The sequence below is a fragment of the Artemia franciscana genome, chromosome 14 (genome assembly GCF_032884065.1).
Source record: "Artemia franciscana chromosome 14, ASM3288406v1, whole genome shotgun sequence".
NCBI lineage: Eukaryota > Metazoa > Arthropoda > Branchiopoda > Anostraca > Artemiidae > Artemia > Artemia franciscana.
Window position 1 is genome coordinate 19,596,251 of NC_088876.1, and position 7,837 is coordinate 19,604,087.

Consider the following 7,837-nt stretch of genomic DNA (forward strand, 5'->3'; position numbering starts at 1 on the left):
TCTATCTCTCTATCTCTCTCTCTCTCTCTCTCTCTCTCTCTCTCTCTCTCTCTCTCTCTCTCTCTCTCTCTCTCACAAAGTGGAAACTTCGCTATGTTAGTTTAGTCTATAATCGGCAGTGGGTGTGTCAAGAACAAAAAATGGATGGATTTGAGAAACAGAAAATCCTGAGGAATCTTGTAACATTGGAAAAAATCTTGAATCTATACGATCAATTTCAGATGCGAACCGCACAAATGAAAATATTCTCTGAAAGAATGCTTGACAATATCATGGAAAATAATTCTCCAACTTCAGATTATTGTGTGAGGCTTTCACGTTGGGGGCCGAATGCATTTACTCAATTTATTGACGTACAAATTGATACAAAGCAAAATGATATTGTGGATTAGCTTTTGAACACTACCTAAAAAAATCAAGTTTCCATGGCGATTTTTGTAAGTCTCTGTTTTTTGTGGGAACAGTCGGCAAATTAAGAAAATCCTGTCCAAAACAGAAATAATTAATTTTAAGGTCACTCAATTACTCCTCTGTCTCTCTAAAAGTAAAAAAGAACGTTCCTATTGTTCACAATTCAGTTTCTATTTGGTGGTATGAGAGTCGACACAGTTTAAAAATGTTCTACGCACATCCACTATGTTTATGTATATATTGGGCAGCTGGTTATTATGTGAGAACTACACTATAGTTGATGACTATAATGAAAAGTGTAAATTATGCAATCCATATAAATTGCATAGAAGATATGCTTTACAAATTAAGGATCGTAATTCCTGTCTTGAAGAGGTGTGTGACTCTCACTCGAAAGGATACCTATGCTCCAGTTGTCACTATAAGTGTGATCAAGGGGAAAATACATACGAGGGTATGATTGGAAAAAACCCGAAACGTGATTTCAGTTCATTTTTATGGGATTGGTATCGTCGTGGATCAAAATTGCTTTGGGAAAAAGAATTGAGACCACGTTTCAATTGCAAAACAAGCGAGTTTCTACGTCATCCTTTTGAGGACTAAGGTAGTTATGATTTTAAACCTACTGATTTTTATTTGGCTGTTATAGACAGTGATTCTTCATATAAGAATACCGTGTGCGACATTACTTCAAATAAGCAAATTGAAACAAGTTATTTTCAAAATATGAATTGCACACTAATATCAGTACAAGTTGAATCTCCCACCAATGATCTCCCACCACTACTCGTTGTCGACGACGACCATCGACCACCACATAAATAACGAAGCAGAAGAAAAATCTAAAAGATGAAAGAAAAAAAATTTTATTGTACATATATGCCTTATTGATAAACAAATTTACAAACCTTATTAAGAAATTTTATTCTTAGGGCACTGAAACCAACGTTATACAGGTAGGAGAGGATATTTTCTACCATGAAGTCATTCCATCGAGTATTGTCTACATAAATGTTAAAAAATTCGTTGTAAGTATAGTCACAACATCGAAAAATAAAATGTAATAATACATGAAAACCACAACATTTGGTTGACATATCTTGTACTCCCTTCCGATTTTGAACAATTGAATTCCCATTTCTGTCAAGAAGATTTTGATGTGAGGTATGTAGAATGCATATGGTAGAGCAAGAGGATCAATAAATTCTATATTTTTCGCTGTTTGAAAGATGCATAGCCAATGCTGAGTCTGCACAGTTGACGAACTACTATTAATAATGATAACGGTATTGTTAGCATTATGAAAATGTTCAAAGAAATCCGAGGGTATGCAATAGGATTTGTATTTGAGCATGTATAGATCCAAGTTTAATACAGCGATTATTTGATTTGTGTTCATGATGCCAAGTCTAATAGAGCACTATCGTCGAGGTTGATTTCCCAATAGGTTTCAAATTGATTTCGTGATATTAATGCTACACTCTCCGTCAATGGTTTGGCAAAGGGAAACTCTAAAAGTGCGGTTCCCGATTGGACACCACTCATATCTTGAGTATTAGACACGTCCAACACAATGATATCGTGAGTTTTTGCGAACACTGTATAGGCTATACTATTTTTATATAGTTGTCAATGTCAATCCAGGGATTGCAGTTTCAATTCTTATAGGGTCTTATAGGATTTATCAAAGTAAAAATTGTAGAGAGGAATTCCATTTACTTTACATACAAGAGAAGAAAAGTCCAAACATTTCAAATTCGTGTACAGTATTTGTCCATGATCCTCTGATACTGACACATTTGCAAATGCCAAAGCATAATTTGGCATTTACAAATGCCAAAGCAAGTCAAAGGTGTAGGGCAGTGGCAATATGTCGTTGATTGAGCCCTGTATGAGGAACAAGCAGTTTCATATTTTTTCCAGAGGCTCTTAATTTTTCAATTGCAAAAGAAACAGAACTCATAACCTATTGTTTTCGTACACGTAGTATCGCCGAGATGCAAGGCCGGATCTAGAAAAAAATATTGGAGGGGCCACTGGACAAAGGGCGCCAATATGATTCGAGCGTAATGATAGGGGGAGTGTAGATAACGCTTTCGCCAGACCAGTTTGTTTGTCTGAATATGGTTGGTGCTGATGTAAAATGACAAAGAAACCTCTTTGAAAGCCAATAATAATATTTAATAATGTAGCAGTAAAATACGTATTAACAGTAGACGTGAGCAGATTCTTTGATCAATAAATTACTATGGCTTCATTGAGACTTTCTGAATGAGTAAAAAAGATTCTTCAGAGTTGGATAAAAAAAATCCATTAATGGGGAAACCTCTAATTTCTAAGAGTAGCAACACAACTGTTTTTACAGGAGGTAGAGAATTGTAAAGCAGCCCTTTGATCCGCTGCAAGATTCCAACATTTTCTATAAAGAGACTGAAAACCAACCGCACGCCTGGTTGCTGCGGAATATCTGAGCAGCACTTGAAATGTGGGGTTCCTGCCTTGTTGCTTTGGCAGCTAGAAAATGTTTTGAACACTTTCCACGACAAGCAAGGGCATATTTGGTTTTACTTGTATCAAGGGCTCCTTTTTTTGAGGAGTATTTAATCAAAACCAAAACATGGAAATAATGCCATGTATATTATCACAAAGTATTAATAGTGCAGTGTAAAATAGTTCCATTTTCTACTAGATATACCTTTCTCTACGTTTCTTACCTTTCTACCTTTCTTACGTTTTATTAATTCTATTTGATCATTATATTGACCTCCATCGCTCAATCAAGTCCTAAATGATCCATTCTGAGCCTTTCTCTCGTTAGAACCAGTTAGGTCGTTTTTTCTTTGTAAACTTCCCCGTTAAGTGGTGAAAAATAAGAAAAATATTCTCAAAAATAAACCCTAAGTAGAGATACAGTGTTTTCTTGTGATGATATTGTTCACTTCAGAACTAGATGGTCTTTGATGTTCTGCCTTATCTCAATTTAGGACGTTTTGCCGAAAGACGGTGAAAATACTGTTTAAACACGTGCTTTAATAATTTTTAACTTAACCCAGTAGCGTCCAGCGTTCTCATCTGAGAACACCTTACTTTAAATTTTTATGACTAACACATTGGCAACTAAGGCAAATTTTAAGCGTCCGTTAAACTGTCATAAGTATCAGAGAAGTTCTCAAATTTTTTTAGACTTGAATTTGGTTTTGTTCGGTTCTCTAGATTTTTTGAAATATGGAAAAAAGAAAGTTTTTGAAAGCTATATGTTTCTAATGGAATACCAGAGAAGGCAACCTCTTGTTTTAGTGTTTTGTTGTTCTATTATCTATGAAACAATTGCACCAAAATATCTACAAAAAGAAGGATGCAGTATAAGTTAACCAAAAGTGTTCCCAACCAGGAAATTTGGGCGTTTCGCAGACCTAAAAATTTCCTCATGCTTTGTACCAGGCGATCACTTCTGTTTTGCAGATGGGTTCCAAGAAATGTGCTTCTATCAAAGAAACTGTAGCTATGGTAGACGAAATAATACACGATGAGACAAACATTGATATAGTCATAGTCTATTTATCCCCCATTATTTTGGGGTAATAATAAACAAAATATGGGGGTAATATCGGGGTAGTCAATGAACGAAACGGAGGAAGACAAGGGCAACGTCGACGTTATCAATCTGGGTAGTTTCTAACTTCCACATTATGTTCGGATAACATTACGACATTCCACTAGGACTTCGTCCTAGGAAGATAGTATTCTACCCTGCATCTCATGCAGCTGAATAAGATAGGGCATGTGAATTAGCTCTCCCAAATCCCACCCGGCAAACTCAAATGTCTAAAACATATCCGAAAAAACCCTTTATAATGTGTCTCCCCTCCCGTGACCCATTTTTACCATACCCCTATCAATGACTCCCAGAAACCGTACCCTAAATCGATGGACTCTTAAAAAAGAAAATTTAAAAATCTACCAAAAAAAGACAAAAAGAAGACACAATCTGAAGATTAAGATCTAGCAAGCAAGTTTAATTACATGATTAAGTTTTCTTAAAAATGAGGTTTTTCTTGCAATTTTATGACGAAATGATTCGTAAACTGATCATGCAAGCATTTTTAATGTCTGAATCTCTAGCAGATCAAGAGCAAAATCTTGGGTAAGGGGGCCACTGGACCAAGGGTGCCAATTTGACTCGAAGTGGGTATCAAACTAAATAGTTTATATTAAAAACATTAAAAGAAAGAAAAAAGAACAGAATAAGGGTGCCAGAAATATCTTGGGGGATGGTTCATCCCCCCCCCTCCCCCGACCCCATGGATCTGTTCCTGGCCTAAATTGCTTTTAAATCTATTAATCATCTAATTTCAATCAAATTAGCTATATAATTAAAATAAATAGATAGACAGATTTATCACACGATAGCCCTATTGGGCCATTCGCTATTAAATTAGCCACAAAACTAAAATCAAAATTTTTGTTAGTGGGGAGTGGACAGGGGCAGTTCAAAAAAAATTATTCCTTAACATAAATTAATGTTGTAAGTTGACTTGTCATATCCCCATCATTGAAGTCCCGACACCATATCCTAAATTCAAGGGGCTCACAAGAAAGAGAATAGAACAAATCCACCAAAAAAGAAAAAAACACAATATGATAATGAAGATCTAGCACGCAGGTTTAATTATAAGATTAACTTTTCCTGAAAACGAGGTTTGTCCTGCAATTTTATGACAAAATGATTCGTAAATTGATCGTGGGAGTAGTTTCATGTCTAAATATCTAGCAGATCAAGAGCAAAATTTTGGGCAAGGGGGCTGCTGAACCGAGGGCACCAATGTGACTCGAGGTGGGCACCAAGTTAAAAAGTTTATTTTAAAAAAATTAGATAAATGAACAGAATAAATTTGCCTTAGACACTTAGATAAAGTGTCTTAGGAGGAGGATTGCCCCCTCCGACCTCATGTATCTGTTCCTGGCCCAAATTACTTTTAATTCTTTTATTCATCTAATTTCAACCAAATTAGCTATATAGTTAAAATAAATAGATAGATAGATTTATTCACACGACTGCCATATTGGGCCATTCGCTATTTAATTAGTCACAAAACTAAAATAAAGGATTTTTTGAGGGTGGAGGGGGTTTATTATTAGTCAAAACTTACATTTCGATTTCCGGGTATTTTTGGATATTTTACCAAAATATATGGAAATATCCTTCGATCCCCTTGCACATTCAGCCATCAGTGTTCCTCTCTTATCGATTCTATGCTCGTGTCCAGATTTTTTTTTATCCATTTTGAATTTTAACTACAAGGCTACTTTTCAATATGTCATTGTGAATAGACAAATAGACAAATATAACTGTGTTACCACGTTTATGAAACGTGTTGAAGATACCCTTTTTATCTCCAACAGGTGTTTCCATTTTCGTGAAATATGGGAAAGTTCCATGTTCGTAGAAAAATGTTTGCAGAAATCAAATATTTGTATGCCAATTTTGCAGATATATACTGAACCGGCTGAAAATAAATAATTTATATTCACAGAAAAGCTTTGCTTTTTGTTGTTAATTGGGTAGATCATCTACGAGTAACTCATCAAATTGACAAGTATACTTAAAAAAGAGTAAAAATGAAAAAAGAACGGAATGCGAATGAGGGCACCAGAAAAATCTTGGGGCGATGGGGCCTAAGTATCCCCCTGGATCCACTCCTGCCAAGGTGACTTTTGCATTGGGTGATTCGTCAATTGTTTTTCTCAAAATGAAATTGGGCAGAGTGAGTTGTAGCTTTATGTCAATCTTAACTCGGAAGAAATCCATTAAGTTATATTAAATATGTCACGATTTAGTTTTCCAACTAAATTATATGCCTTGCTCACCACCCAAGTGAGTTCAACATCATTATCAACATTCGATCTATAATCATAGCCCATCGCCAGACCTCTCAGTTTCTTATGGGACTTTGGAGTCATCAACATAAATTGTATATTTAACCTGATGTTAAGACATGGAAAAAAGCTGAAAAAATCTCAGTTAAAAAATCTATGTACAAAAACATTACCCCCTCTCTTAAAAATTTGACCCCTCCCCCTCCCGAGGGGTATGGACCCCTGTCATGTTCATTACCATACTCTGTCCATCCTTTTCTCGTTCACAACCAGAAAAAATATTTTAAGGGGAGGTGGACCCTGTCGGACTCATAATACCTATTCTACTAATATTCATGATAAGGGTAGGGTTCAAAAATAATCCATGGACTGAATTCAAAAGTTTAAGCATGACTACTAGGAAAGGCTGTTTTTTGAAACTAATGATTCTATATGATGTACAATCACATAAAATTCAGTAATTGCTCTTTTTTAGATTTGATATTGCTCTTTACCTTCCCCTGAAGGTCCAGGCTTAAAAATAAGATTGAGCTCAATAGGTCAAGAATAGCTAGTAGGGAGGGTTGATTTTAAAACTGTAGATGATATACAAACAATTGGATAACTAAAAGGGACAGTAAATCTTATTTGATAAACCAAAACTGCATAAGAAACAGGCCCCATCCACTAAACATACAACAAAAATATATAGATCACAAACATCTTGTTTATTAGACATCCTGTTATATTAAGCTCACCTCATCTAATGAAAATAACTTGGACTATCATTCTAAAATGTCAAAATGTTTGTCTGAGATACCTTACACAATGGGAGTACATGGCGCTTATCAATAGCATTGTTTCAGAGAGAAATAATAGCTAGCATGCATTTCCAATAATTTTATTATCACCCGGAATTGGTGATAATGCCATATTTCTAGGGCTGCACTTGTACAAATTGAATGGTTTCACCGAGAAAATAGGCATCTAATGTTTCCTATAAATATTAAGACTCTCATAAGAATTTTTAGCTGGATACGAGGGACTAGCAACTCCAATAGCACATTGGGATAGGGCTGGGCTTTTACCAATTGAGGTGATACGAGGATTGCTAACTCCAATAACGCACCGGGATAATGCTCTTATAGGAGTATTGTATAGGATACTACTGGTGAGATCGGTTTTCTAACGTTGTTTACAAGCTTCGTAGCAAATTTGGTCAGGTATAGCACATGAAAATGTTGATTTTGGCTACTAATTAATTACCCTATTTGTTCCGCTATCTAGGGAACAAATAGAAATGTCAGGATTGAACAGGTTTACATCGATTCAATTTGCAGCAGAACTACTGTAAAAGCCGTACCGACTGACGACAGTTGGGACTGTCCGAAAAAACAAGAGGGATATTCTGGAAGAGCTACTTGTGACCAAAGGGAGGATTATAAAAACCTCGATGTTCTGTTTCGATCGGGAGCTGACTCTAGTGTCATATTGTGCTAAGCCATCAATAATGGTTTGGCTTCTGTCTACTTTTCATGTGGTTACCAGCATCACATTTCCAATTCAGAAG